The 22,563-nt window shown below is 41.3% G+C and overlaps 1 protein-coding gene across 2 annotated transcripts in view; it reads left to right on the forward strand.

Moving 5' to 3' along the window:
• The first annotated feature begins 792 nt into the window (after positions 1-792).
• LOC143997381 (carbonic anhydrase 13-like) overlaps positions 793-22,563 on the forward strand; it is a 107,598-nt gene continuing 85,827 nt past the window's right edge. The window contains exon 1 of one of the 2 annotated variants that reach the window (XM_077492970.1): positions 793-937. The gene's annotated coding sequence lies outside the window, so the exon portion shown is untranslated. Of the gene's footprint in view, positions 938-3,082; positions 3,204-22,563 lie in introns of those variants that run through there. The other variant, XM_077492968.1, reaches the window with a different exon arrangement.

The following is a 22,563-nucleotide window of genomic DNA, read 5'->3' on the forward strand; positions in this document are numbered from 1 at the left end:
GTCTTGTCATCTTCTGGTACACACACAGGTCCCAGAAGGCGACGGGAGGGAAGGGGGAGGGCCGGATAAAACCGCGGAAGTGACGTACCTCACCAAGGCGACAAAGGACAGAAGTCCTGAAGTTCTCTTTTTGCCTGGAACTCTGCTTTAACACAGAGCAGGTGCTTTGGGAGTGTGGTGCAGGATGAGTGAAGATTCTGAAGGTTTTAGGTTGCATTCCCACCTGGGTGTTTTGAATTGTTGGCAGATATGCCGTGATTCTGCCCACAATATTAAAATGCCCATGTGTGAAAGACAAATCGCACAACGCACATTTCAGATGCCATTCATTTGAATGGCACCTAAAAACTAGGTGCGGTTCTGCCAGGATTGTCCCACAAAAAGGAAATCGCAACTGCAATCACGGGAAACCACATTGCATGAAACTTGTCACCCAAGAAACGTTCAGGAGCTTTTTCGGGAACCACACCTGGTTTTTAGGTGCCATTCAAATACCTGGATGTTTTAAAATCGTCTGCAGAATTGGAGCAAATGTGCCCACGATTCAAAATGGTGTGAATGCAGCCTTATTGAAGTATTTATGTTGTGAGTTTTGAGGATTAATTGCTCAACAGTGTCTTTAGCAACAAGGTCAACGAGGTCTTATTTCAAAGATTATTTACTACTTATCAATTACTAATTCTTATCAAGAATTAGTAAATGTTTGACTGCCAATAGTCCTGACAGCCCTTGCAACTCCACGTGTCCTGGCAGTGTGAGCACATCATCCTGCCTGTCTTCTGTGTCCCTCAGCGGCAGTTCTTCCCCGCTCTATAGTGCCTAGCTGTAGTGGCTCTGGTGTCACAGCTATGGAGGGAGCTGAGCTCTGGTCTTCTATCTCCACATATTTCCAGACTTCACACTGATTTAAGAGACACACTTTTATCCACTTTTGTTTGTGAGTGCAACTTTTATCTTTTTTTGATCTCTATAATAAACTTACATACTACACTATGGTTGGCTTGGCGCCCCTCTTTCTTTTCTTTTCTGTTCACAACTTTGTGGTTCCCAGCCTGACAGGGGAGCCAGCCTAGCTCAGCCTGTAGTCAGTTTATCACTAATTAGAAGTTGCCCACAGCCTCCAGATTATTCCTTTTACAAGCTGTCATTTGTATAGCTATCAATTGCATTTTGTTTCTTTGTTTGTATTTGTTATGTATATATGAACAGACACTGTTTCCAGCAATCTGCTACACAGCAACTCGCAGGAGCAGTTTTTATGCTCTGGTTATTTTATTTGTTTTCAATTTGTCTATGGTTTTTATTTTTATTTTCCGTGTGATGAGTGCCAGAAATGAATTTATTTTTATTTTTAGTATCCTGTATACATAGCTTCATTAACAGGTTATTTTTCATTTTTCTGTGCTGAGATAGTATGATAATTACCCTCTCATGAAACATTGCACTCAAATGATTTTTTCATATTTTTTTTAATTTCTGAGACAGATTGAGTTTTTTTTTGTGATATTTAACAATTGATTTGTTTGTTTGTTTTTTTGTTTTTTTACTATGTAAAAAAGACAAACATTAAAAAAAATGATGTTCTACTTCTTACTACCTTTTGCATTTCTTTTAAAAGAGAAGTATGTTTTGTTTTTTTCCATATTCATACTTACCTAGGTCCGATGCTGCATCTGTCCCCCGCCGCCTCTGCACTGAGAACTGAGCGATCGAACATCGCCGATGGCTCAGTTCTCTCAGCTCCCCAAGCAGAGAGCTAGCTCTCCACTCTGCCCCCCCCCCCCCACTCTGAGCTGTGGAGGTGCAGGAAGCGACCATCTCAGCCCATCAGCAGCTCGCTGAGAGGCTGAGACGGGCATCAGTCCAGACACCTGGCGGATCCAGACTTTATTGTCATGGTGACGTGGGGCCTGGACTGATTTCTGTAACTTCCACCAGCTCTCTGCTGACAACGGGTCATAGGAGTGCAAAACTAATTGCACTCCTGTGATCCATAAGAGAAGTCAAGCCAAACAAGCTTAGGCTGGACTTCTCCTTTAACCCTAAAAATGCTAGGACAGTACAAACACCCCCCAAAATGATTTACTTTAGTTAATCACATATAATATACAGCACAGGGGTCAGGACTATGTATTGCCCCTTTAAATTTTGGTTAACAGTGTTCCCCTTAAATGTTGACGATTAGTGGCGCGTTCCCTATAACTGTTAGTTGTGTTTATCCCCCAAAATATTGATGGTAAGTGTTCCACTGTATACCCCCTTGTTGCTGATTGATGATCAGTGTGCCCCGTTTATGACAAACATACCCCCAATGTGCCCCACTTATACTGGTGGTTAGTGGGAGCAATTTAAGTGGGAATGGCAATCTGCTGGAAGGGGAAGGGAAATGTTTGTCTGTTTTTTGTTTTTATTTGTGATTGCTATGAATGACCATCACAGAAATCACAATGCACAGAGCCATTCTGATTGGCTCTGTGCAATTGCCTGTGTCTAACAACAGCATGAAAACAGGCAATGTGCCCATGACAGTAAATGGACTTTTTTTCAGCGGGAACGCGGGAGAACGCAATTCTGGCACCTCCTACACTGAATGTATGTAATGGCAAAGGGTCCTGGGGTGTGCTGGGGGCTGGGAGATCTATTGTTGATGGGAGGAATCTTCTTTTGAGGGAAGGGTCTATTGTCTTTGCCAATTGGTGAGACTGCGTCTCAAGACACCTGCAACCCGGACCTGATGTTCAGGGGATTAGATGATAGCCTGAATGGCTGACGCGTTTCAAGGGTGCACCCTTTTCCTCAGAGCCTAAGCGGTCAATGACTTGAGACACAGTCTCACCAATTGACAAGCCTCCTTTACATGTTTGTTTGTGTTTGTTTGTGAGAGCAAACACTGTTTTTATGCTTTTAATAAAATTCTACCATTGGTAATGCACAAGGCCAGTCCGCCCTCCTTCTTTGATCAGGGGTTCTGACCTTATTGGCTGAATGCTTGTTCAGGCTGTAAATCACAATGCACCTCTAACACCTGCCAAGTGAGGTTTTCTTTCTCTCTGCTCACATTTTCTGTATGCTAATTTTTCCACTGTTTCCTCATTCTTCCTTCACTATCTATTTTCCCTCTCCCGGGTGTTCCTGTCCATCACAGAGAAGCTTTAACCATACTCCAATAAGCAATCCTAGGCTGCATGTTCCTCTTCTATAAGGTAAGCAAACCTTTTTTTGTTTCACAGCCCATTACTGAAGCTTGCTGACATCTCCTTTTATATGTCTTTATGCTGTAGCTGTCAAAAAATGGGCTGTGTGCCACATGCCTTTTAGAAACAAGGTGCTTGTTCTTTATCATTTATGACAAGCTGGGCTGTGTGCCAGGGCACTTTTATTTGATAACTTATTTCACACTATTTTGTATTGATTAGTTCCATGTGTTCTAAGACAGTCTTTCAATCAGAAAAAAGTTATTTATTCCTAAGTGGTGGGCAGCTGCACTAGACACCTAAGCTTTTACCAACATTCCAATACGACCTGAATCAAATCTGTTATAGACTGTACATTGGAGCGCCTAAAGACTTTTATTTGTGCATTTCAACCAGAAACCAGTGCTGGGAAAGGGTGGGACGGGGCTAGAAGGGGCATATTCCCTGGTAGCAGCAGCTGTATAGAGAGGGGGTGTGCTGGGAGCTCCAACTGCTCCTTTCTCCCTGCCTCTCACTGACAGGACTGACTGCATGGCGGCACTCAGTACTGCCACCTTTATCACTCGCCCTGTGCTCCCCACTGCCCTGTGTTGTAAACACAGAAGCTGGCCTCCTGTGCCAGTGTTTGTGTCAGGATAGTGAACCCGTCAGATTAGGTAATGGAAGTGACGTTTCATCAGCTGCGCATGTGTTCCATCACTACCAGGTTCGCTAATCTGACAGAACACCAGTCAGAAGGCAGCAGCAGACATCTTATTACATTCAGCTACATCTTGAATTTCAGAGTAATTTTAGCAATAAAGTGAGCATATATAAATAATCATAGTATATTGACATCTGTGATGCTGTTTGCATGTTACATTTTGAAAGAAGCTGGACGCCAGCAGTTGGAATTGTCAGAGGCCATGTTGGTACACCCCGCACTGCTCAGAGCTAAACCTGTAGGCTTTCCAAATTTAAACATCCAAACAGCATCACTGATGTCAATATACTATATTTATTTATCCACTGCAGCTTCGGAAGGATTTACCCCCTTACTGACCAAACCCTTTTTTGCGATACGGCACTGTGTCGCTTTAACTGACAATCGGCCGTGCAACATTGTACCCAGAAAAAATTGATGTCCTTTTTTTCCCACAAATAGAGCTTTCTTTTGGTGGTATTTGATCACCTCTGAGGTTTTTATTTTTTGATCTATAAACAAAAAAAGAGCAACAATTTTTTTTAAAAAAAGCTATATTTTTTACTTTTTGCTATAATAAATATCCCCAAAAAATATATAAAAAAACAAATTTCTTCCTCAATTTAGACCAATGTGTATTATTTTACATATTTTTGGGCAAAAAAATCTCAATAAGTGTGTACTGATTGGTTTGCGCAAAAGTTATCGTGTTTACAAAATAGGGGATAGATTTATGGCATTTTTATTTATAATTTTTTTTTTATTAGCAATAGCGGCGATCTGCAATTTTTATCATGACTACATCGGACAATTTTAACACTATTTTCGGACCATTGGCATTTATACAGCGATCAGTGCTATTAAAATGCACTGATTACAGTGCAAATGTCACTGACAGGGAAGGGGGTTAAACCCTAGGGGGTGATCAAGGGGTTAACTGTGTTTCCTCAGCATGTTCTAACTGTAGGGGGGATGGGCTCACTAGAACATGACAAATCACTGCTCCAGATCACTGGGAGCAGTAGATCCCTGTCATGTTAGTAGGCAGAAGTTGTTTACACGGGCATCTCCCCATTCTGCCTCTCCATGCCATGATCGCAGGCCACCGGCAGACATCGAGTCCGCAGTATCCACCAGCGGCGTTCACGCATGCCCGCTAGCAGAGGATGACACAGCAATGTGTGGGTATGTTGTTTTGCGCACCCGCGCCACTTTGCCGACGTATATCGGCGTGAGTCAGACGGCAAGTGGTTAAACACGCTCACTTTATCGCTAAAATTACTCTGAAATTCAAGCCGTAGCTGGGTGTAGTAAGATGTCCGCTGACGCTTTCTAAATGCAGATGTTCTGTCAGATTAGCAAACCTGGTAGTGGTGGAATGCATAAACATGAAACGTCACTTCTGTTACTTAATCTGAAGGGTTCGCTATTCTGACAGAACACCGGTTTCTGTGTTTACAAATGAGTGCACATTCTCAGTGCAGAAGGAGCAGCTGCCAGGAAGCTGGGCTGTCATCCTGCAGAGTAGGGAATACAGTGATATCATTTTTTTATACCTGTGGGTCATTTGGGTCCCCTCAGAAGCCTGGCCTGAACATTAGCAACCTTCATGTCCTGGCTTGTTGCTAGGATGTAAAAATCACAGGATGCTTTAAAGTATTGAAAGGCAATGTTTATTGTTTCCTAGCAACAAGCCAGGGCATTGCTAACTGGGAGTCTTCAGGCCAGGACTTTTAAGGGGACCCAAATGGCCTACAGGTATAACAATAATATTATTGAACACGTTACAAAGCTGTGCAGTTTTTTAATATCCACGGAGGCCCTTGACTGTATATGCTATTTTCTGGAAAAGGTGAGCTTAGCATGGAGTTGTCAGATCTTATTTGACTCAACTGAAAATAACTGTCAACGTTATGAAATAAATATCCTTATTTGGTACATTAGTTATGTGAATTGATCCTATTACATTTTATTGTATTTCTGCCCTAAGACAGGCAGTATTGTAAAATGCTCAAAACACATTGGAACTTTGTATAAAAATAATTTTTTAATATACCTGGTCTGAGCACAGCTAAATAGGGAGGTTGACTGAGAGGATGGGCATGGACCGGCTGTGTAGCTACTATATCAATCAGCAGATGGAATTTAGTAATGTCTATAACTCTCAGTCCTTTACAGAAACAAGGTAAGAATAAACACATTGGTGGAACCACAGGTAGCAAATCAGCTTTGATGCGGATCTATGACAATACTCCCCCCCCCCCCCAATCCCCTCATTAAAAGAGGACTCCCCAGCCTCCTGGGGAACTGTTGATGGGAAAGAGAAAAACGGCAAAGGGGAGGAAGCACCAGCTAAGTGTAGTATGGCAGCTAAAAGGTTTAATAGCAATAGATTAAAAACACTCACAAAAAGTAAATAAAAACTATGCTCATCTGGTACAAAGTATGTAGATGTTGGTTCCTCCTAAATCCATCCTGCAGGACTGCTGGCATCGGTCCCAACTGCTGGGAGGGAGATGGCAAACTCGGGAGCCTGGAGGAGCCCGGGAGACCACGCTGAAGCTACACAGCGTGGAACATACGGCAGAAGTGACATCACCGGAAGGATGGGAGGACCAGATGAAAGCAAGGCAAGGCTACGTGCTCGGAGCATCTAGCTCCTTCTTCAGGCCTAAGGAAGCTAACTGGAGCCGCGGCCGTGGGACTATAGTGTCCAGCAGCTCCAGCATGTACATAAAAATGAAAAAAAAGAAAAAAAAAGAATTAAACGATATATGTATAACAAGCATAAATTGTAAGAGTATCCAAATACAAATATATACTAAATACACCAAATATACAGATTAAATATAATTCTGGTTGGGCATCATATGGTAGCAGGTTTACATCATATAAACAGGGCCGGTGCTCCCACTAGCCACTTGCTTACTGGGCACTTAAACACCCTTCCTGCCCAGACCAATTTTCAGCTTTCAGTGCTCTCACACTTTGAATGACAATTACTCAGTCATGTGACACTGTACCCAAATGAATTTTTTGTTCTTTTTTTCTCACAAATAGAGCTTTCTTTTGGTGGTATTTGAACCCCTCTGGGGTTTTTATTTTTTGCGCTATAAATGAAAAAAGACAGAAAATTTTGAAAAAAAACACATATTTCTTTGTTTCTGTGACAAAATTATGCAAATTATTAATTTTTCTTCATAAATTTTGGCCAAAATGTATACTGCTACATATCTTTGGTAAAAATAACCCAAATTAGTGGATATTATTTGGTCTTTGTGAAGTTAGAGAGTCTACAAGCTGTGGTGCGAATCGCACAAAATTGATCACATCTGATGTACTGGTGGCCTAGCTCGCTTCTTGTGACCCGAGCAAACCAGGAAAGTACAAATACCCCCCAAATGACCCCTTTTTGGAAAGTAGACATTCCAAGGTATTTAGTAAGAGGCATAGTGAGCTTTTTGACGTTGTCATTTTTTTCCCACAATTCTTTGCAAAATTAAGATTTTTCATTTTTTTCCCCACAAAATTGTCATTGTAATAGGTTATTTCTCTCACATGGCATGTGTGTGCCACAAATGACACCCCCAAAAAAATTCTGCTACTCCTTCTGAGTATTACAATACCACATGTGTGGGACTTTTTCACAGCCTGGCCACATAGAGAGGCCGAACATGCAGGGAGCGCCATCACGTGTTCTAGGAGCTTAAATTACACATCTAACTTGTTGACTACCTATTACACTTTTGAAGACCCTGGAGCACCAGGACAATGACACGTGACACTGATGACAGATGGCACTGATACCTGGCAATGATGACACTTATACGTGGCACTGATGACACGTGGCACTGATGACAGATGGCACTAATATGTGGCACTGATGACAGATGGCACTTATACTTGGCACTGATGACATGTGGCACTTATACGTGGCACTGATGACACGTGGCACTAATACGTGGCACTGATGACAGATGGCACTAATACATGGCACTGATGGCAGATGGCACTAATACGTGGCACTAATACGTGGCACCGATGACAGATGGCACTAATACGTGGCACCGATGACGCGTGACACTGATAACAGATGGCACTGATAAGTGGCATTGATGACACATGAAACTGACAACAGATGGCACGTGACAGTGACAGGTGGCACTGATGACAAATGGCACTTATACGTGGCACTGATGACAGATGGCACTTATACGTGGCACTGATGACAGATGGCACTGGGGACAAATGGCACTGACAACAGGTGGCACTGGGGACAGATAGCACTAACAGGTGGCACTGGGGACAGATAGCACTAACAGATGGCACTGGGCAGGATGGCACTGGGGTGGATGGCATTGGGGCAGGATGGCACTGGGGGAGCATGGAACTGGGGGAGCATGGCACTGGGGGAGGATGGCACTGGGGCGAATGGCACTTTTTTAAATTTATTTTTTATTTTTCACGCTTACGGCCGCTGCAGCCGTTCATCTCTCCCTCCTCACACGCTGTGACTGTGTGAGGAGGGGACGCCGATCGTGCTGTAAACGGCCACTGTGATTGGCCGTTTACAGCGATCTGTGTTTGCCTGTCTCCGGGGGACACGGCAAACACATAACTTCCCTGATGCGCACCCGCGGCGGCGCGCATTGCGGAAGTAAACACCAGGATGTCCAGGGATGGCCTCTCGGACGAAAGCGCCTGCTCTATAGCCGTCATTCGGCTATAGGGCGGATGGGAAGAGGCTAGACAAACTAGGCAGCCGCCTAGGGCACACTGCTGCCTAGGGGCACCTGGCCGCTGGTTTCCCTCCACGTCTGCATGCTCAGCAGGCTGCAGCATGTAACTAACTCAGTATGACTGGTAGTGTAATTAGAGCTGCAGCGCGGCAACGGAGCCAGCACTAGAGGAAGAAGAGCCAATGCTTCCTGTATAGTGGCGCCTTCTGTCACATGGGTAAATGGAGTGGAGTCAATGGGGGCGGCAAAATTAGGTTTTACCTAGGGTGTCAAAAATCCTGGCACCAGCGCTGCATATAAACATATATCAACGTATACATGCACATGCTTATGTGGAGGCAATAGATGCTATATACAAACCTTTATAAAATCATTACATTAAATCAAAAAATTATAGTAAAAAAAATTTAATTAAAATGAAATAAAAAAATAATAATAGAATCATAAAACATGAACAGAACAAATTAAGTACCATGTATAATGTTGATACATAATAGAGGGAACAACTCAAAACATTCACAACAGTGTATGAACCTCATTTTTCTCATTCAGCCCCCCCCCCCCCCCCCCCCCGGAAGTAAGAGTATTAGGAAAGTAAATTCAGTATGTCTCTTGCTGGCATTGACATTTGAAACATTTAGCTGCAGGGTTTGTTGCAGGGAAGGCCTCGATGACCCACACCTTGAGTACTTCGGTAGATTTTTGGTGATGCTCCAGAAAATATCTAAGGACACTGTGTTTATCATGTTTGCGTAGGGTCCTGATGGTTCTACCTATGTAAAACAACCCACATGGGCATGCCAAACAATATACAACATACTCAGTTGAGCAGATGTAGAATTCTCTGATGGTGTGCATTTTACTTTTCACTGTAAATGTTTTCTGACCATGTTGTATGAAATCACATGTACGGCAAAGTTTTTTCTTACACTGGAACATACCAATTAGGGGATGAGAGTGATATATTATTGAGTGTTATGATCCTAAGAATCTTTTAGTTTAATCGGGGCCAATTTATTTTAAATATTCCTGACCTTACGATAAGATACCTTGGGGTGCTTTGTGAGTATAGATGATAGAAAAGGATCCTCTAGTATTATGGACCAGTGCTTCCGTGGCATCCCTTCCGTTCTTTTGTATTGAGCATGAAATTGCATGGTGCTGTGCAGATTTGGATATGGCAGTGCTCCTGGAGTTACGAGGGGGGTTATGAAGATAAGACTAAGAAGCTTCCTGAACAAGGGGAGCAAGATACCCCTTGTCCAGAAATGTTTTGGTGAGGAGATTACCACGTGTAATGGAATCCTCATTGCAAGTGCAGTAGTTGCGTAGATGACAATACTGGCTCCTAGGGATATTGCTCAAAGGCATCTACTGTATGTACTGGTCCAGGCCATATAATGATGATGTTGTCTATATAGTGGTCATTAAATACTATTTGGGTTGCAAGAGGGTTATTGTGATGTACAGGTGTCACCATGGAGTTCCCTCCATGGCTGTGTGCCATTGTATTGAATGAAGAAGGTGCCATCAAATTTAAAATAATTATGTTTGAGGCAAAACTGAGTCTCTTCAAAAATAAATTGGGCCTGCCTAGTGTTCCTGAAGGGGTCCTCGGCTAAGTAATGTTCAACAGCCTGAAGACCCACTTCATCTGGAATGGAAGTATAGAGGGAGGATACATCAAGTGAAACTCACAAATAAGTGGGCTCCCAAGTGTATGGAGCAAGCATCTCTAGTAAATGTGTACTATCCCGGATGTAAGAGTAGTTGCTGAGTGACAGATGGGAACAGATTAATTATTTTCATATTACTAGTTTTAGTAACACTTTAAAGTTCACTACTATACTCTGGCCAATCACAGCACCGCGATGATGTCACTCCCGTGCATGCATGCGGGAACCACTGGTGGCTTGGAGGCTTCGGTCAAAAGGAATCAGTTATGGCGGATGTGTTTGCTCTCCTTCAGGAGATTGTTATTTAGCGGGTGATATTATTGCTTGGACAATTGATTGAAGTGTCAATCGTAGACCACAATCTACATTACCCAGCGATACGTTTGGTATTTCACTATTTTCTATTACTAGGTTTAGTAACACTTTAAAGTTCACTACTATACTCCTGTTGTATGTGACAAGAGAGAGATGGTGGTCCCTCTAAATGTTATGCTACTCAAGGAGGTATCATCCCTAGATAAATGCTACCATACAGAGTAAATTAGATATGGGACGTTATGCATTCTCCAAAAGTAACAATGCCTTGTTTAAAAGAATTCCATTTTTATTTGTATACAAAGACATAAAAAGATGATCATTCCATATATCATAAAAATACATTACAAATCTTGTGCATAGGATCAGCCAGTAATATCTCTAGGACATCCTATTAGAGATGTCACAGATGTGTAGAAGTCATTTCTGGCCTATTTTCATGGATGCGGCTGTGGCCGGCGGAAGCGGGCTACATATGGCGTGGCCTGCCACCATTACCATTTCCCTGGTGCTCTTTGTTTGGCGTATATGACAGGGTGTGGGGAGGAACCCGCCTACCCCTACCCCTGGGGCTTTGGGAACACTGATTAGCAGGCTCCTAGTCCGGGATGCATGGGCAGTTTCTGGGTTAGTGTGGGGTTCCTCAATGACTGGTATTTAAGAAGGGAGCTCAGGTATCAACACTTCCAGTTCCGCCATGAGACACATGCCACACATGATCTGTTCTTTGTGCACAAGTGGCCAAGGTAACCCTTTTAATGAATTCCTTTTAGAGGCCCTATGTTTTTTCTTTTCCTTTGTTTTTTTTTTTTCTACAGAGAAAATTGAGTACTGTCCGTGATACTTTTTTTTTTGCACTAACATACAATTTTTCAGGACAAGCTTTTGGGGTATGTCCCCTTCTTGATTCACAAATTTTTCAGCAGAATGTTAAAAAACAAAAAACAAAAAAACACATCTCTGAGGGAAAGGAGAGAGAAAAAAAAGAGAGCAAAACAAACACATACAAATCAATGGTAATAAAGATAGCAGCAGAGTTAGTGAGATAAGACAGAGGGAGAGCTATAGAATGGAGGGGGGGGGGATGCTAGTCACAGAGGGGGTTGTACAACTTTAGTATAATGGGTAAGGAAACCAATATCTAAGTTCAGGCCATTATATTTTGTGTCAAAAAGAATTATCATTCTTAGTTCAAAGGTTTTCCTTCCCTGGATAGTTCTGAAATTCCCTTTAAGAACTGAGAAAATTGAGTACTGTCCGTGATACTTTTTTATTTGCACTAACATACAATTTGTCAGGATAAGCTTTCGGGTATGTCCCCTTCTTCAAGGTCCAAGCAGTACTGATTTACAAATTTTTAAGCAGAATGTAAAAAAAAAAAAAAAAAAAAACACCTCTGAGGGAAAGAAGAGAAAAAAAAACACATACAAATCCCTTTAAGAACTAAAACATTGAGGTCTTCTACAGTGTGGTCCGGTTGTCAGAAGTGATGTCCCACAGGTGTGCATAAACTGTCTTCTTTATGTTCCTTGATGGTATGTCTGTGGAAATTCATCCCCGCTTGTCCTGTTTCACCAACATAAGATCCTTTTCTGCACCTTTTGCATTGGATGAGGTACACAACATTACTGGAGGTACAGTTGTAAGATCCCATGATATTGAAGGTCCCATTTGTCTGTGTGACACTTTGGGATAGATTGATCTGGTTGCATAGTTTGCAGCGTTTTTTTATTGCAGGGTTTGCTTCCATTATTTGTGACTTCATAATCAGAGTGAAGTTTGCTGCTGATTAGTTTGTGTCTGAGGTTGGGTAGTTGTCTGAAAGCCAATAATGGGGGTTGTTGGAATATTCCTTTCAGAGTTTCATCCTCTGTTATAATGGGTTGTAAATCTTTGATTATCTTTTTGATCTCTTCAATTGCTAGGTGACTAGAGGAGATTTTCTCTTTGGGTTTTCAAGGCTATGTTTATGCTGTTGTTGATGGTTTTGTCTTTGTAACCTTTGTTATAGAAGGAGTCTGCCAGCGTTCTGAGATGTTTATCTCTGTCTTCTGGGTCTAAACAAATTTGGTAGTATCTGATGGCCTGGTTGTGTATGATGGTCTGTTTGGTGTGTTGGGGGTGAAAACTGGAACTGTGAAGATAGCTGCATCGGTCAATCGGTTTTCTGTATATCGACGTGTGAAGCTTGTGATCCCTGATGTATACTGTAGTGTCTAGGAAGTTGACATGTATGTTCGAATAATCCATTTTTAGCATGATAGATGGGTGGAAAGTGTTGATCAATGAGAAGAATTGGTTTAGATTTTCTTCACCTTCAGTCCATATCATGAAGATATCATCAATATAGCGATAATATCTGTATGGTTTTTGTTGTATGCTGTTCAGGAATTTTTCCTCCAGGTCAGCCATAAATACGTTTGCATATTGGGGTGCCATTTTGCTTCCCATAGCAGTACCCATACTATGGAGATAGATGTCATTATTGAAAGTGAATTAGTTGTGTGCAAGAATGAATTCGATGACCTATGTCACATCCTCAGCAGTGCATTTGTGGTTTGGTGAGGATGATAAGAATCTGTGACATGCCGCCAACCCATCCTTGTGAGGGATGTTACTGTACAGAGATTCTACATCCGTAGTGACTAGAAGTGTATTTGGTGGTAATTGTATATTGTTAAGCTTGTTCAGAAAATCAGCGGTATCTTGCAGGAAACTCACAATGTTCATGACTAAAGGTTTTAACATGTTTTCTACATGGCCTGAGATATGTTCGGTAAGTGTATTCATACCTGTTATAATGGGTCTGCGTGGATTTCCTGGCTTGTGAATCTTGGGCAGCATGTAGAAGTCTCCTATTTCTGGATTATCTGGAATCGCATTGATGAGTTCTGAATGTAGGTGGCTTGGTATTGTCGCAATGAGACCTTTTAATTGCTTTCTAAAATCCTGGGTCGGATCATAATCCAGTTTTTTGTAGTAAGTAGTATTTGGCAGACTCCTCTGGCCCTCTTGTATATATTTGTCTGTATCCATCACAACGACTGCTCCCCCTTTATCTGTTGGTTTGATGGTTATGACCTGATAATCGTGCAGATCATGTACAGCTCTTCGCTCCAGTGGTGAAAGGTTGTATAATATTTTCTTTCTATTTTTTGCTGGGTGGATATCAGGGATGTGACTTGCAGCCTGAAGCTGTCAATATAGGTATCCACTTTGGGGTTCCGTGATTGTGGAGATGTGAAGTTGCTGTTCTTTTTCTTTTTGTCACCTCCTATTGTCCTAGGATTCCTTTCATTACTGTGAAAATATTCTTTGAGCCTTAGTCTCCTAAAGAATTCCTCCATATCTGACCATACCTGTAAATTATCCAATTTGGTGGTTGGGCAGAATGTGAGGCCTTTGGAGAAGACTGTTGTTTCTGGTGTAGAAGGTTTATGATTTGACAAATTTATGATTCCGAGTTCCTCTGTTATATTCACATTTTCTGTCAAGTCAGCATTTACACAATGGATACCTTGGGATTCTGGATCGGGTTCCAAGTTGCTGATAGCAGGAGTTATAGATGTTGTGTTTGTTTTGTGTTGTTTAGATTGTATCCAAAAGGTCTGTTCTTGGTGTAGCTTTTGGAGTTTTTTTTTGCTTTATGTTCATGGCAAGTTTTTGTAGTTGTCTTTGTAAGGTTTCAATTTCATTCTTAATTTGGTTGATGCTTGCAGGGTCCAATAGTGTTGAGGTTTCAAACACCAACTGCTTTTTTTCTACAAAATTTAACCATATGGTCAATGATATTTCACTCTTCTTTTACCCATAGAACTATAAGTTTGTTTGGTGTGAGGAAACCATATCCCATTGAACCCATGTTTTTGACTATTACTGTATGAAATTTTATATAATTTTATGTTTTAGTCAGAGATATGCAATTAGTGGACCTCCAGCTGTTGCAGAACTAAAAGTCCCATGAGGCATAGCAAAACTCTGCCTCTGGGTGTCATGCTTGTAGCTGTCAGAGGCATAATGGGACTTGTAGTATTGTAACAGCTGGAGGTCCGCTAATTGCATATCCCTGGTTTATGACATTAATGTGAATATATGTTTATTTCTGGTTTTCGTAGTTCGTTTTTACAAAATTACTGCACTATGGAGATTTCCTTTATCTTTTATGGTCAGTAATAAATGAAGAGGAGGAGTAGTACAGCACAGAGGGAGAGCTATTAATATTAACCATCTTAACACTGCCACACTCATCTTGTCCCTGGTCTGTGATCTGAGGAGAGGAGACTAGATTGGGATTTGCCACTGAGGATTTTACACATTGAAAGCACTGTTAGACCCTTATAGTCTTTAATTAAGGTGAGCTGCTAGAATACACTTCTGGTGGATTCTGGATGGTGGAAGCAAGTGTGACCTATTTGCCCTTGGATTTTTCCACATTCTTCTATCAATCATCTCACTATCTCACTTGCGCACACACTTTATTGATTGGAATTGATCCTTGGCTTGCTACTCTGCTAAATGAACTGTGTTTTGTTTGATTATATATTTGGACACAGTTTTTTATTCTTTATTATGGTATTATTATGTTGTATATTTACTAAATTGCTGTGAGTTTCTCACTTATAGTAAGGCAAACCCTTATATATCCATTTATTTGCGTTATTATTAGAATATTCTTATTGATCTTTCACAGCATCGGAGATTCGGGATCACTGCCCAGTAGGGTTAGCATTTTTATTGTTATTTATGCTCTATCATATAATCATCTGCTGTGTTCACTTACATTATATTTTTTAGCACTATTATTAAGCACTTAGGAGGTAGTGCCACCTTTACTTTTATCTATATCATTGTTATGTGGGAACACATTTGAGTGTTGACGGCGGCATCGGTTTTTTCAAATTTTTTACTTTTACTTTATTTTGTTAGTGTGTTGGTTTGCACATTAGTTATTCTTTTTTATTAACTTCACGTTGTGTTATATGTGAATACAAGAAAGCTCAACGAGGTTCTGAGAAAGCGGTATTTCCTTGAAATGCATCAAACCTACTTCTACACATCTGTGACACCTCTAATAGGATGTTCTAGAGATATTTATACTGGCCGATCCAAGATTTTATAATGTATTTTATAATATATGGAATGATATATGGAATGATCATGTTTTTATGTATTTTTGTATACAAATAAAAATTTAACTCTTTTAACCACTTGACCACTGGGCACTTAAACACCCTTAATAACCAGACCAATTTTCAGCTTTCGGTGCTCTCGCATTTTGAATGACAATTACTCAGTCATGCAACACTGGACCTATATGAAATTTTTGTCCTTTTTTTCACACAAATAGAGCTTTCTTTTGGTGGTATTTAATCACCGCTGGGTTTTTTATTTTTTGTGCTATAAAAGAAAAAATACCGAAAATTCTGTAAAAAAACGAATTTTTCTTTGTTTCTGTTAGAAAATTTAGCAGATTAGTAATTTTTTCTTCATAAATTTTGGCCAAAATTTATACTACTACATATCTTTGGTAAAAATAAGTACAAATTGGTGGATATTATTTGGTCTTTGTGAAAGTTATAGAGTCCACAAGCTATGGTGCCAATATCTGAAAATTGATCACACCTGAAGTACTGACGGCCTATTTCAATTCTTGAGACCCCAACATGCCAGAAAAGTACAAATACCCCCCAAATGACCCCTTTTTGGAAAGAAGACATTCCAAGGTATTTAGTAAGAGGCATGATGAGTTTTTTGAAGTTGTCATTTTTTCCCACAATTCTTTGCAAAATCAAGATTCTTTTTACTTTTTTTTTTTTTTTTCACAAAATTGTCATATTATCAGGTTATTTCTCACACACAGCATATGCATACCACAAATTACACCCCAAAACACATTCTGCTATTACTCCCGAGTATGGTGATACCACATGTGTGAGACTTTTACACAGCGTGGCCACATACAGAGGCCCAACATGCATGGAGCGCCATCAGGTGTTCTGGAGCACCCAGGACAATTCTGACATTTCTCTCCTACATGTAAAAATCATCATTTATTTGCTAGAAAATTACATAGAACTCCAAAACATTATATATGTTTTTTTAGCAAACACCCTGGAGAATACAATGGTGGTCTTTGCAACTTTTTATCTCGCACGGTATTTGCGCAGTAATTTTTCGAATGCTTTTTTTTGGAAAAAAAACTGTTTTGTGCTTAAAAAAAAAAAAACACAGTAAAGTTAGCCCAATTTTTGCATAATGTGAAAGATGAAGTTACGCTGAGTAAATAGATACCTAATATGTCACTCTTCAAAATTGCACACGCTCGTGGAATGGCGGCAAACGTCGCTACTTAAAAATCCCCATAGGCGACGATTTACATTTTTTTTACTGGTTATATGTTTTGAGTTACAGAGGAGGTCTAGGGCTAGAATTATTTCTCTCGCTCTAACGTTCGCAGCGATACCTCACATGTGTGGTTTGAACACCGTTTTCATATGTGGGCGGGACTTACGCATGCGTTCGCTTCTGCATGCGAGCACATGGGGACAGGGGCGCTTTTAAAAAAACATTTTTTTTTATTGTTCATTTTACTTTATTTATTTTAGTTTGACATTTTTTTCCCCAAAAATAATTTTTTTGATCACTTTTATTCCTATTACAAGGAATGTAAACATCCCTTGTAATAGGAATATGGCATGACAGGTCCTCTTTACAGTGAGATGTGGGGTCAATAAGACCCACATCTCACCTCTAAGCTGGGAAGCCTGAAAAAAAAAAAAGATTCTGGCTTTGATCGTATTAGCGATTCGGTAGAAGCACCGGAGGGCGGAGGGCGGCGGGAGATGTCTATGGCTGGGTATTGCAGGGTATCACCGACTATGGCTGGGTATCTCAGAGCATGGTGTTGCAGAGTACTGCGTTGCAGAGCATTGCAGGGTATTGGTGGGTGTTGCAGAGCATTGCAGAGTGTTGCAGGGTATTGGCGGGGGTTGCAGAGCATTGCAGAGTGTTGCAGGGTATCGGCGGGGGTTGCAGAGCATTGCAGAGTGTTGCAGGGTATTGGCGGGTGTTGCAGAGTGTTGCAGAGTGTTGCAGGGTATTGCAGAGCGTTGCGGAGTGTTGCAGGGCATTGCGGAGTGTTGCAGGGCATTGCGGAGTGTTGCAGGGCAATGCGGAGTGTTGCAGGGCAATGCAGAGTGTTGCAGGGCAATGCAGAGTGTTGCAGGGCATTGCAGAGTATTTGCAGGGAATTGCAGAGTAATGCAGAGTATTTGCAGGGAATTGCAGAGTAATGCAGAGTATTTGCAGGGAATTGCAGAGTAATGCAGAGTATTTGCAGGGAATTGCAGAGTAATGCAGAGTATTTGCAGGGAATTGAGGGGTTAATTTTCGGTGAGCAGCGATGTGGGCACTGCAGATGCAGCCCACATCGCTGCTGACACCGATCTCTTCCCCCTCCGCTGTACCGATCGGTACAGAGAGGGGAGGGAGGAACCGGCGTCATAACATGACGCCGGCTTGTTTACAAGTGATCACTCCGTCATTTGACGGAGCGATCACGTGGTAAACGGCCGCGATGAGCGGCCGTTTACCGTGATTCGTGATGCGCCGGGTCCACTGGACCCAGCGGTCACGGATGCTCTCGTGTGCGCGCCCCAGGGGGCGCGCGAGAGCAGAATTCTGGGAGGCCGTTAATTAACGGCCTCTCAGAGTTAAACAACCGCCCTGAAGCCGTTAATCGGGAATGGGCGGTTGTTAAGTGGTTAAACAAAGTATTATTACTTTTGGAGGTATACATAAAGTCCTATATCTGATTTACTCCTTTTTCTTGGTTGTGACTCCAATTGTGATCTTCTTACAGTATGTAATGTAGACGATGGTAAGCCTCTTCACGTTGTTTCTAGTGGTCACCTTGCATACTACATATAGTTACATCCATCCAGTTCAACCAATAAAAGGGGAAAACTAGTATGCTAGTTCTCTTGTTATGTATCATAAACTTACCACCCCTGCATGAGTTTCCACTTGTGTGCTCTGTTTAGTTGTTTATTATTTTTTCAAAAAGCTTAATTAAACAGATTTTTTTTAAATATATAGGCTAAGAACATTCGACCAGATAATTCAATAATTTAAGGAAGATCTCTGCTAAGTGTATGGATAGTCCTGTGCTAGAGACTGAACTGCAATACAGAACTGATACAATGTTGAAGAGACAGAACTATGTTGTTTAAGTTAGGTGAGCTTAAACGGTTTGTAAAGCAGAGAGAGAAAGGGGGGAAAAGCTGCACAGTGCATGGGGGCTGGGCCGGGAGCAGCTAAATTGAATTTTCTTTTAACTTAATGCAAAGAATGCAATAAGGTAAAAAAACGTTTTCCTTTTAACCACTTTAAGGGCTGGTTAACACCATGAATTGCACATAAACGCATCTGAATCCGCCCAACATGTTTCATGCTACCACACATCCTCAGGGACCCATTAGGACATGTGGTGTCATGAAATGCATTGGACAGAGTTAGATGTGTGATGTCACGCCACCACATTGGTTTTTGAAAGTGGTTGCAATTGATGTAAGTGTACAGCGGCTTGGTGTTTTTTGTTGGGGTTTTACATGCCTGTTGGCTTTTAAATGAAGGAATATTTTGAAGGGTTTGTACTTGTGAACATTTTTAATAAATGCTACACTATGATGCCTATTTTTTGTATTGGCTGATTGTGTTTTATGAATACAAAGTGCGGAGTACTGACCCCAGTTGAGGAGAGGAGTAAGAGGTGACCTGATCCTGTGTGAATAAGAGTGATACCTACCCAAACTATTGTGAATGCTGTTTTTGCTGATCATCTTCTGGCAGCATTATTGTGCAATGAGAGTGCATTTCTTTTATCTGGTGAAAATTTTAGCATGGTGGTAAGAGAAATTTGGTAGATGTACTATTTTGGATTGTCAAATGTTTTATGGACTTCTGAGGATGTAATATTCGTGATTATTTGTGATATATTTACTATGGTTTATGTTATAGTTTAGCACTGCAATTATATTTGAGTTTGCCTTATAACGTTTGTTTTTGCCCCCATTCGCACAAAACAAATGTACAAGCAGTTTCACAGAACAAATAGCTCTGCCATTTTCTTTATAAATACATCCCTCTATTATACAGTGCAGATGTCACCCTTGTTTCCTCTGCTAATCAAATGTTCTTATCCTATAGCAGGGGTGTCCAAAATTTCTAAACAAAGGGCCATTTTACTATCCTTCAGACTTCAGGGGGCCAGACTAGGGCCAGTGGGAGTAAAAAATATCCTGGCATCCAGTGGGGTAAACAATGCCCTATCTTTGGTGTCAGTAGATGACTAGTGCCCCATCATTGGTTTCAGTGGAAGGAATAGTGCCCACTGTTGATATGAATGGAATGAATAGTGCCCCATCCTTGTTGTCAATGGGATGAATTGTGCCCCATTGTTGGTATCAGTGGGAGGAATTGTGCCCTTTTTCATTGTGTTGTTGTTCAGTCATTTAGTCATGTCCAACTCTTTGTGACCTCATGGACCATAGTGCGCCAATCTTTTCTTTCCTCCACTGCTTCCCAGAGCTTGCTTAACTTTATATTCATTGTTTTGATAGTACTATCTATCCATCTTGTTTTCTTTTGTCCTCTGCTCCTTTTTCCTTCCACATTTCCCAGCATCATTGTCTTTTCCAATGAGTCCTCTCTTCGCATTATATGGCCAAACGAGTTTCAGCTTCAGGAAAGTAGCCTAACAATATAGAACAGTGGCCTCCAAACTGCAGCCTGGGGACCGGATGTGACCTTTGCTTGCCTTTATCTGGCCCTTGGGGTACTAGTCCATCCACTGACCCCAGGGTAAGGAAAAAACAGGGTGGGGGAGGCGCCCACCTGAGTGTAATAATAAAATGATGACTTTAATAGGATGAGTTAAAAAAAACCTACAAGATGATAGAAGATGCATGCTCATCAAGTAAAGTGCAGTACTGGCATTCCACATGGCTCTGTAGGTCCCACCGCCATTCCGGATAGCTGAAAAGGATTGAGCAGTTGGCTGGAATGGATCACAGTGTTTCTCCAGGAGCAAAGGAACCCGGAAGCTCAACACTGACCAGCATAGACCTTACAACAGGAAGTGATGTCACTGGCATCTGATTGGACCAAGGCAGGGCTGTAATCTTTTCAATCAGGGCTGCAATGGTGAAAGGCCGTGAGTATACCCCTAAGAATTACTCCATCTGGAGCACCAGATAAACACTGACTATACTGCTAACTGACCCCAGGGTGGATTTGATTTAAATCAAGTAGATTTAAATCACGATTTAAATCATGATTTGAATCATCAGTAAAAAGGCTTGATGTAAATCAACTTGATCTAAATCATAATTTTCAAAGAGCAACTGTCATCTCTGTCCCACAGCGGCTCCTCCTCTGACCTGCTAATGGGACGTGGCAACAGCAGGTGATTGGATGTCTGCTAACAGGCGCTGCCATGATGGATCAGAAATGACAGGTGTTCTTTAAATGTAAGAACTTATTATTGCTGATAGTTAGAATCTTTAATATTTACAAACAAAATGAAGGTTTCCTATTTAGAATAATAAGCTGCCAGGTTAGTAAAACAGTGATATCAGAACCGATATAGTCATACAGTTGTAGTGAACATTGATTTGGAAGACAATGGGATAAAGGAATATTCCTGAACTTTTTTTTACTTCTTTACTTCTTCTGGTCAAATGTTCTTAAGATTATTTTCTATTAGGAGCAACTGTTAAAGTGGTTGTAAACCCACTTTGAAAAAAAATTTTTTTTACAGCTGCAAGACAAAAGCATAATGAGCTAGTATGCATATCAAACTAGCTCATTATGTAATACTCGAAGATCGAAGCCCTCACTGCGGGGCCCTTACACAGCACCGGTCAGCGACATCACTCCCGGGGGTTACTATCTTGGCTCTGGCCAATCACAGCGCCGCGATGATGTCACTCCCGTGCATGCATGCGGGAACCACTGGTGGCTTGGAGGCTTCGGTCAAAAGGAATCAGTTATGGCGGATGTGTTTGCTCTCCTTCAGGAGACTGTTATTTAGTGGGTGATATTATTGCTTGGACAATTGATTGAAGCGTCAATCGTAGACCACCATCTACATTACCTAGCGATACGTTTGGTATTTCACTATTTTCTATTACTAGGTTTAGTAACACTTTAAAGTTCACTACTATACTCCTGTTGTATGTGACAAGAGAGAGATGGTGGTCCTTTTTAATGTTATGCTACTCAAGGTGGTATCATTCCTAGATAAATGCTACCGTACAGAGTACATTAGATATGGGACGTTATGCATTCTCCCAAAGTAATAATGCCTTGTTTAAAAGAATTCCATTTTTATTTGTATACAAAGACATAAAAAAAAAATGATCATTCCATATATCATAAAAATACATTACAAATCTTGTGCATAGGATCAGCCAGTAATATCTCTAGGACATCCTATTAGAGATGTCACAGATGTGTAGAAGTCATTTCTGGCCTATTTTCATGGATGCGGTTGTGGCCAGTGGAAATGGGCTACATATGGCGTGGCCTGCCACCATTACCATTTCCCCGGTCCCCTTTGTTTGGCGTATATATGACAGGGTGTGGGGAGGAACCCGCCCACCCCTGGGGCTTTGGGAATACTGATCAGCAGGCTCCTAGCTCAGGATGCATGGGCAGTTTCTGGGTTGGAGTGGGGTTCCTCAATGACTGGTATATAAGAAGGGAGCTCAGGTATCGACACTTCTGGTTCCACCATGAGACACACGGCACACATGATCTGTTCTTTGTGCACAACTGGCAAGGTAACCCATTTCATGAATTCCTTTTAGAGGCCTTATGTCTTTTCTTTTCCTTTGTTTTTTTTTCTACAGAGAAAATTACTGTCCGTGATACTTTTTTTTATTTGCACTAACATA

The sequence above is a fragment of the Lithobates pipiens genome, unplaced genomic scaffold (genome assembly GCF_037356315.1).
Source record: "Lithobates pipiens isolate NorthernLeopardFrog02 unplaced genomic scaffold, aLitPip1_a1.2 Scaffold_19, whole genome shotgun sequence".
Classification (NCBI taxonomy): domain Eukaryota; kingdom Metazoa; phylum Chordata; class Amphibia; order Anura; family Ranidae; genus Lithobates; species Lithobates pipiens.